We start from the raw sequence: 9730 nt of genomic DNA on the forward strand, positions 1-9730 counted from the left end.
CTCAGGGCACTCTGGTGTCTGAGCTGGGGCCTCTAATTGGGTTGAGGAAGAGTCCACCTCCCCAGGATTCTCTGGAGGCTGAGCTGCAGCCTAGTCTACAAAATTTCGACCATACCTGTAACCATGCCTTTGCCCAGACTGTACTCCCATTTGTTTTCTATTTAACACATTAGGCCGGGCATGGTGGCTCACGCCTGTAATCCCAGCACTTTGGGAGGCCGAGTTGGCTAGATCACAAGGTCAGGAGATCAAGACCACGGTGAAACCCCGTCTCTACTAAAAGTACAAAAAATTAGCTGGGCGCAGTGGTGGGTGCCTGTAATCCCAGCTACTCGGGAGGCTGAGGCAGGAGAATGGCGTGAACCCAGGAGGCAGAGCTTGTGGTGAGCCGAGATGGCACCACTGCACTCCAGCCTAGGTGACAGAGCGAGACTCCGTCTCAAAAACAAAACAAAACAAAACAAAAAAACAAATTATAGCTACACTTTAAGCCCCAAGTAAGTTTCAGCTTATTGATGTAGCTTTCCCTGATCTCCACACTTCAAGGATGACAGATTCTGGTGAATTCTAGCACTGATGGTCTGCATTATCTTGTATTACTTCATTATATATACCTCCTTTTTATGCCTATTCTCTTTCTTCCTTCCTATCATTTTCATGTTCTGAAGACAGTATCATACTTGGGCCAGGGCTGGACACAAAACAACTGCTACATATAGAAAGTCAGGGATGAAGATGAGTTCTGGACATAACTAAAGGACTGAGTAATCATGTTAGCAGCCAACACTCCCACATATGGTAGGCACCGATATAAGTAATACATGTATTCACTCAAATCTCACAACAATCCTATGGCATGGTAACTAGCATAATCCCCAGTTTAAAGATGAGGAAATTGAGTCACAGAGAATAACTTGTTCAGGGTAACCAAGCTAACAAATGATGGACCTGGGTTCAAATCCAGTAACCTGGCTCCAGAATCCATTCTTAACCACCTAGAGCACTATCACTGACATGGAGAGAGAGACAGAGTGCTGTAAAGAGGGTGAAGTGCAAATAGGAGGACAGCAGCAGTTAAGCAATGATGTGACGGGGATAAAGAAAAATGGAGGCCGGGCACAGTGGCTCAAGCCTGTAATCCCAGCACTTTGGGAGGCCGAGACGGGTGGATCACAAGGTCAGGAGATCGAGACCATCCTGGCTAACACGGTGAAACCCCGTCTCTACTAAAAAAATACAAAAAACTAGCCGGGCAAGTTGGCGGGCGCCTGTAGTCCCAGCTACTCGGGAGGCTGAGGCAGGAGAATGGCGTGAACCCGGGAGGCAGAGCTTGCAGTGAGCTGAGATCCGGCCACTGCACTCCAGCCTGGGGGACAGAGTGACACTCTGTCTCAAAAAGAAAAAAAAAAAAAAAAAAGAAAAATGGATAAGAAAAGGATTAGAGCAATCACAAGTAAAAGACCAGAGAAGGGGCCTAACAGTAAAGGAGAATGAGGAGAAGGAAGAGATGACAGGCAAAAGCGAAAGCAGAAAGTCAGTTGTCCATGTGGTTTGGTGAGATTAAAGAAGGCCCAGGAAGGCCTTCAGGAAAAAGTTGCCATGTCAGGCAGGACACAGAGAACAATTGAGGAAAGGTGATTCTTACAAGATGGTGAAGGTGCCATTGTAGGTGCTGGGTTTTGGCACGGGCACTTGGTGGAACCTCTGCTTTGGGCTGAGATCAATACATGACAGATGAGATCAACACATCTCATCTCTGCAGGTACAGAGCTCACATATGTTGGTGCTTGTAGAGACCTTCTGCTGCTCTTGTGGAGTTAAAGCCTTATTTTTGAGTGTAACTTTCAGACCGCACCAGTGAATTCTGAGTAGGTTCTAGTTCAGAAGGTGAACGTGTGACTTCAGTCAGGTTTCAATGCTAAGTCTGAACTTGGTCTTGTCGTGGAGCTGTAGTCTTGTCCAGGCCTGTAGAATGCTCAGTCTTTGTAGTGGGTTCTGGTGTTAGGGTGAGCCCCAGGTCCGAAAGCTGAGTTGAGGTCTTCTCCATGGTTGCAGAAGTTTTAACCTCTGTAGTAGGTTCTGTAGTTATGGTAAGCTCCAGGTCCAAAGGTTGAACTGTGAATTGAGTCAGGTTTTGATGCTGAGCCTGGTTCTTGTCTGGAGGTGGAAGTGTCACCTCAGGGTGCTTTGGAGGAGGAGCTGTAGTCCTCAGAGCTGTAGAAGGGCAGAGCTTGATCCTGGCTTGGTGTTGGAATGGGTATCTGATAACAATACACAGGCGGTTGAGCTACAGACTCCTTAGGTAGCTCTGGAGGCCGAGTTGGGGTCTTCTGCATGGTTGGAGAAGGTTCAACCTCCATAGAGTTAAGGTAAGTTCCAGACCCAAAGGTTGAACTGTGACTTGACTCAGGTTTGAATGTAAAGTCTGAACCTGGTGTGGATGTGGAATAGTGAAGACAGATCTTCAGGTGAAAAATTCCATCTCATCATTCAGTGGACTTACAATGTCTGAGGAGAGCTGAGCTGGAGACCAAGTTGTGGGCTTTTGAGCAAGAGGAGAAAGTTCATCATTTTCAGGGGTAGTTAACTGCTGAATGATAATCTCTTGCTCATCTTTCAAATGGTTAAACTTTTCAGGGGACATTAAGGACTGAGCTTGATGGTGACCTGGAGGTGAAACTGTTACCTCATAATGTTTTCAAGGCTGAGGTGGAATCTCCTGCTGGGTTGGAGAAAATTCAACCTCCCAGGAGACTCAGAAGGCTAAGCTGGCTGCTCATGTTCACCGAGAAAAGGATCAGTCTCCACAGGAGAACATGGAGGCTCAGTTGGGGCCTCCTCTTGGGTTGCGGAAGTTTTCACCTCCTCTGGAGGGTAGGTTGCGGCCTCCTGCTGGACTGGAGAAGATTCATTATCCTTGGTAGGCTCTGAAGTTATGCTAATCTGTACATCCACAGGTTTAAATGTAATGCTTGGCAAGGTGTAATGAGCTCCATCCTTACCCTGAGGTGAAATTGTCACCCATGATTCAGTAGAGTTTGAGCTGCATTCTTCATAGAAGACTCTGGAGGCTGAACTGGGGTCTCCTGCTGGGTCTGAGAAGGTTCAACCTCCCCAGGAAACTCAGAAGGTTGAGCTGGCTGCTCCTGCTTACTGGAGGAAGGTTCGGCTGCCACAGGAGGACCTGGAGGCTCAGCCAGAGTCCCTTGCTGGGTTGCTGAAGATTTAATCTCCTCAGGGCACTCTGGTATCTGAGCTGGGGCTTTTAATTGGGTTGAGGAAGAGTCCACCTCCTCGGGGTTCTCTGGAGGCTGAGCTTGGGCCATTCTACTCAACTTCGACCACACCTGTAACCAGGCCTTTGCCTAGACTGTACTCCTATTTTTTCTTATTTAACAAATTATAGCTAATCTTTAAGCCCCAGGTAAATTTTTAGTTTATTGATGCAGCTTCCCCTGACCTCCATAACTCAAGGATCACAGATTCTGGTGAATTCTAGCACTGATGGTCTGCATTATGTTTTAGCACTTTATTATTTACACCTCCATTTTTATGCTTATTGTCTTCTAGAGTTTTCATGTTCTGGAGACAGTGTCATACTTGTCCCTCGGTTGGACACAAAACGGGTGCTACATATAGAAAGTCAGGGACAAAGATGAGTTCTGGACATAACTAAAGAGCTAAGTAATGTTAACAGTCACCGCTCCTACATATACTAAGGACTGATGCAAGTATTACAGGTATTCACTCACCTAAATTTCACAACAATCCTATGAAATGGTAACTAGCATAATCCCCAGTTTAAAGATGAGGAAATTGAGTCACAGAGAAGAATAACTTGTTCAGGGTAACCAAGCTAACAAATGACAGACCTGGGTTTGAACCTAGTAACCTGGCTCCAGAATCCACTCTTAACCACCTAGAACACTATCACTGAGACGGAGAGAGAGACAGAGTGCTGTAAAGAGGGTGAAGTGCAAATAGGAGGAGAGCAGCAGTTAAGCAACGATGTGATGGGGATAAAGAAAAATGGATAAGAAAAGGATTAAGAGCAATCACAAGTAAAAGACCAGAGAAGGGGCCTAACAGTAAAGGAGAATGAGGAGAAGGAAGAGATGACAGGCAAAAGCGAAAGCAGAAAGTCAGTTGTCCATGTGGTTTGGTGAGATTAAAGAAGGCCCAGGAAGGCCTCCAGGAAAAACTGCCATATTAGGCAGCACACAGAGAACAATTGAGGAAAGGCGATTCTTACAAGATGGTGAAGGTGCCATTGTAGGTGCTGGGTTCTGGCTAGGCACTTGGTGGAGCCTCTGCTTTGGGCTGAGATCAATACACGACAGTGTCTCATCTCTGCAGGTACAGAACTCACATATGTTGGTGCTTGTGGAGGCCTTCTGCTCCTCTTGTGCAGTTAAAGCCTTATTTTGGGCGTAACTTTCAGACTGAATCAATGAATCCTGAGTAGGTTCTAGTTCAAAGGTGGACCTCTGACTTTAGTCAGGTTTTGATGCTGAGTCTGAACCTGGTCTGGACGTGGAGCTGTAGTCTTGTCCAGGGCTGTAGAATGCTCAATGTCTATATAGGGCTAGAGTTATGGCAAGCCCCAGGTCTGGAGGCTGAGTTGTGGTCTCCTCTGTGATTGGAAAATGTTCACCCCTGTAGTAGGTTCTATACTTATGGTAAGTTCCAAGTCCCAAAGTTGAACTGTGACTTGAGTCTGGTTTGAGTGCTGAGTATTGACCCTTGTCTCATGGTGGAAGTGTCACCTTAGGGAGCTTTGGCAGAGAAGCTGTAGTCATCATGGCTCTAGAAGGTTCAACCTTTGTAGTGAATTCTGGAGTAATGGTAAGCCTCAGTTCCAAAGGTTGAACTGTGACACTGGCTGATGTTGGATGCTTAGCTTGATCCTGGCCTTGTGTTGGAACAGACATCTCATTATAATACCCAGGAGGGAAAACTACAACCTCCTTAAGTAGCTCTGGAGGCTGATTTGGGGTTTTATGCATGGTTGAAGGTTCAACCTCCATAGAGGATTCTGGAGTTAAGGTAAGTTTCGGATCCAAAGGTTGAAATGTGACTTGAGTCAGGTTTGAATGCCAAGTCTGAACCTGGTGTGGATGTGGAAGTGTCACCTCAGGGTGCTTTGGAGGAACTATAGTCTTCTTCAGGGGTGTAGAATGTTCAACCTCTGTAGTGGGTTCTGGAGTTATGGTAAGTCCCAGGTACAGAGTTTTAACTGTAATGCTGGGTGATATTCAATGCTGAGCTTGATCCTGACCTGGTGTTGAAATTGTTACCTCTTGAAATACTGGAGGTTAAGGTATAACTTCCTGAGGATGCTGAGTTGGGGTCTCCTGCATGGCTGGAAAAGTTCAACCTCTATAGTGGATCCTAGAGTGATGATAAGCCCCAGGTCCAAAGGTTGAAGTGTGACACTGGCCAGTGTTGAATGCCAAGCTTGATCCTGACCTTGTACTGGAACTGTCACCTCATAATGAGCTGCAGGTTGAGTTACAACCTCCATAGGTTGCTCTGCAAGCTAGGTTGAATTCTCCATGGTTGGAGAAAATATACCCTCTGTAGTAGGTTGTTGATTCGTGGTAAATTTCAGATCCAAAGGTTGCACTGTGGCCTCAGGTTTGTGCTGAACCTGCACATGGTCTGAAGGTGGAAGGGTCACCTCAGGGTGTTTTGGAGGAGCTGTAGTCATCCTCAGCATTATAGAATGCTCAGCCTCCATAGTGGGTTCTGGAGTTATGGTAAGCTCCATGTGTAAAGGTTGAAATGTGACACTGGGTGATGCTGGATACTGAGCTTGGTCTTGGCCTGCTGTTGGAATTGTCATTTCATAATGCTGGATACTGAGCTTGGTCCTGGCTTGCTGTTATAATTGTTGTCTCATAATGCATTAGAGGTTGAACTGCAACTCCCTTAGGGGGCTCTGGAAGCTGAGCTGGGACCATCTACTGACTTGAAGTTTTTGCCTCCTTAGGAGGCTCTGGAGCCTGAACTGTGGCCTTCTGCTGAGCTGGAGAAGGTTCTGTCTCCATAGGGGGCTCTCAAGTCTGAGTTGGACCCTCCTGCTGAGTTAGAGATGGTTCCACCTCCTGAGGGAGATTTGGCGGCAAAGATGCGGCCATCTGCTGTGTCTAAGAAGATTCTACCACCATAGGGCTCTGAAGACTAAGCAGGCACTGCCTACTGGACTGGAGAGGATTGTACCTCTTCAGGTGGCTCTAAAAGCTGAGTTGAGGCCTGCTGTAGGACTGAAGATGGTTTGACTTTCTCAGGTGGCTGATGGCTGAGCTGGTATCTTCAGCTATGGTGGACTGACCTCTGCAGTGGACTTTGGAGGATGACTTGAGGCTTCCTGCTGGGTTGCAGATGGTTCAACCTGCTTAGGGAGCTCTGGTGCCTCAGCTGGGGACTCTTGCTGGACTGGAGAAAATTCCACCCCTTTAGGGGAATCTGGGGTCTGAGCTGTGGCCTTGTGCTGTGATGGAGATTCAATCTTTTCAGGAGAATCCAGGGGTGGGGAAGGGGTATCATGTTGGGTTGGAGAAAAGTCAGCCTACTCAGTGGGAATAGGATTGTCCTGCTGGACTGGGGAAGGTTCAACCTCCATAGTGACTTCTGTAGGTATGGTGAGGTCCATATCCATATTTTTAACTGTGGTATTAGGGAAAGTTGAATTGTTTCTGAATATTAAAGACAGATCTAGAGGCAAAAATACCATCTCATCATTCAATGACCTTACAAAGTCTGAGGAGAGCCGAGTTGGAGATTGAGTTGTGGACTCTTGAGGGACTGGAGGAAGTTCATCATTTTCAGGGGTATTTGGCTGCTGAATAATCATTTCTTGCTGGTCTTTCAAACGCTGAAACTGCTAAGGGGACATTGAGGACTGAGCTGGGGCCCCGTGTTTGGTTAAAATTTCAACCTGTTAGGTGAACTCTGAAGTCATGGTTACCATGTGATGCACATGTTTCACAGTGTCATTGTGCAATGTTGGAGGCCGAACTTGATCATGACTTAGAGAAACTGTTACCTCATGATGCGCTGGAGATTAGCTACAATTTCATTAGGGATCTCTGAAGGCTGAGCTTGGGCCTATTGCTGTGTTGGAGAAGACTCAACCTCCTCAGGCATCTGTGGATACTCAGCAGCAGCCTCCTGCTGGGCTGGAGAGAGGTTCTCATCTTTAATAGCTGGAGATTGAACTGAAGTCTCCTGTTGAACTGGTAAAATCATCTTCTGATTACTATGGAGGCAGAGTTGGGCCCCCGTGCTTGGTAGTGGAAGGTTCCACATAATTAACTGGCCCTGAGAGCTGAGCAGTAACCTCCTGGTGGATTGGAGAAGTTCCCACCTCTGCAGTAGGCTCTGTTGCTATGATGAGCTGCATTAACTGGAGGCTTAACAGTGACATTGGGCAAATCTGAATGCTGAGCTCGATAGTGACCTGGAGATGAAAATGTTACTTCGTGATGTTCTGGAGGCTGAGCTGGGGTCTCGTGCTGGGCTGGAGAAGATTCAACCTCCCCAGAAGACTCAGAAGGCTGAACTGGCTGCAAATGCTCACTGGGGGAAGAGTTAGCTTCCACAGGAGGACCTGGAAGTTCAGTTGGGGTCTCCTCCTGGGTTGCAAAGGGTTCCATCTGCTCTGGAGGCTCGGTTGGGGCCTACTACTGGGCTTGAGAAGATTCTGCCTCCTTAACAGGCTCTGGGGTTATGATAATCTCCACATCTACAGGTTTAACTGTAACACTGGGTAAGTTATAACGAGATTGATCCTCAACAGGAGGCTGAAGTGTCACCTCATGATTCAGTGTAGTTTGAGCTGTACTCTCCATAGAGGACTCTGAGGCTCAGCTGGGGTCTCCTGCTGGGTCTAAGAAGGTTCAGCCTCCCCAGAAAACTCTGAAGGCTGAGCTGGCTGCTCCTGCTCACTGGGGGAAGGCTCAGCCTCCATAGGAGGACATGGGAGCTCAGTTGGGGTCTCCTTCTGGGTTGCGGAAGGTTCCACCTCCTCTGGAGGCTGGGTTAGGGCCTCCTGCTGGGCTTGAGAGGATTCTGCCTCCTTGTTAGGCTCTGAGGTTATGGTAATCTTGAAATCGGCAGGTTTACCTGTAATGTTGGGCAAGGTAAAATGAGCTTGATCCTTACCCTGAGGTTGAACTGTCACCTCAAGATTCAGTGGAGTTTGAGCTGCACTCTCCACAGAGACTTGGGAGGCTGAGCTGGGGTCTCCTGCTGAGTCTGAGAACCTCCCCTGGAAACTCAGAAGGCTAGGCTGGCTGCTCCTGTTCACCTGGAGGTGGTTAAGCCTCCACAGGAGGAACTGGAGGTTCAGCTGGATTTCCTTGCTGGGTTACAGACGTTTTCGTCTTCTCAGGGTGGTCTGGTATCTGAGCTGGTGAATTTAACTGGGTTTAGGAAGAGTTCACCTCCTCGGGGTACTCTGGAGGCTGAGCTGCGGCTTGTTCCTGGCTTGATGTAAGTTCCTTACCTGGCTCTTGAATTATCATAAGCTCCACATCCACAGGTTTAACTGTGACATTGGGCAAGTGTGAGTGCTGAGCTTCGCTCCAACTTTTAATGGAACATTTACCTGATGATGTATTGATGGCTGAGCTACAGTCTCTTCTGAGGCAGGCAGCTGCTGTGCTGGGGCCTCCTGCTGTGTTGAAGAGTGGAGCCCCTTAACGGACTGTGAAGGCAGAGCTGGGGCCTCCTGCTGGGTTGAAGAAGGTTCCACCTCCTCAGGGAGCTGTGGAAGCTGCACTGGGGCTTTTTGCTGGAGTGAAGAGGACTGGATCTGTCCTCTGGATTTTGAGTTTCAGGCTCTAGATGGAATTGAGAGCCCAACTTGCTCAGGGGGCCCTGGAGGCTCATCTGAGTTCACCTGGAGTTCTGGAGGCAGGCTGCCCAGATATAGTATATCCATACTTGAACCTAAATACTCATCCTGTAAAGTTTGTTTCTGACGCTGAGGTTTTGATATAAATCGGTGTGGAGTTCCAACAAAAACCTTAGCAAGCCTCTGATGCTTGGCTAGATCTTTCTTCAGGTTTTTGGGCAAAACACTAATCTTCACTGCTTTTGAATTCTGACTATCTAGAGGTGGAACAAGTATTTCATATGCCTGATGATCTGCAGCCTGATCTAGACCTACAGTTTGAACCTTACTTTTGAGGCAAAGAGGCCGAGCTAGCGTCTGGTTCTGATCCCAGTCTGGCATTGGAACCAACTCTGGGAGCCTTTCTTGCAAGTCAGCTTGTCATTCAGATGCTGGTGTACACCAGCGAACTTCTCTGGCCCCAGGGGCAGCTCTCCAGCTGGATCCGTGTCCAGGAATGGAACCAAAGTCTCAGTCGGTTCCTGAGGCGAGGCTGACATCTGGGTGCAAGGACCCCAGGTTATCAAAGCCCCCCGGGTCTGTATGGGGGTTGGGGTGGATAAGCGCATGGGGAGATTCCAGGGGGAGATGGCAGGAGCGCCAAGACCAGGGCTCAGTTGGCCTCAGGGGGTCGGAGGTCAGCTGGAGTGGGCCCTGGACCTGGCTGAGCCTCCTGGACTAGTAGCCACAATAGTTGTCACGTGAGGAGGGGCCGTAGGGACCAGAGACGCAGCCCGTATATGACATACGTTGGCGTCCCACGCTGAGCTGGAACCATTATGGCAGCCCAGAGATGCTCGCACACCTAGCAACCTCGCACTCCTAGCAACC

The 9730-nt window shown here is 48.2% G+C and overlaps 3 pseudogenes; all 3 read right to left on the minus strand.

Moving 5' to 3' along the window:
• Positions 1-1641: 1641 nt before the first annotated feature.
• Positions 1642-3326, minus strand: LOC718987 (leucine-rich repeat-containing protein 37A3 pseudogene; annotated as a pseudogene).
• Positions 3327-4118: 792 nt separating this feature from the next.
• Positions 4119-5140, minus strand: LOC114673097 (leucine-rich repeat-containing protein 37A2 pseudogene; annotated as a pseudogene).
• Positions 5141-8392: 3252 nt separating this feature from the next.
• LOC106993967 (leucine-rich repeat-containing protein 37B pseudogene) lies at positions 8393-9588 on the minus strand (annotated as a pseudogene).
• Positions 9589-9730: the final 142 nt, after the last annotated feature.

Source organism: Macaca mulatta, chromosome 16 (genome assembly GCF_049350105.2).
Source record: "Macaca mulatta isolate MMU2019108-1 chromosome 16, T2T-MMU8v2.0, whole genome shotgun sequence".
Taxonomy (NCBI): domain Eukaryota; kingdom Metazoa; phylum Chordata; class Mammalia; order Primates; family Cercopithecidae; genus Macaca; species Macaca mulatta.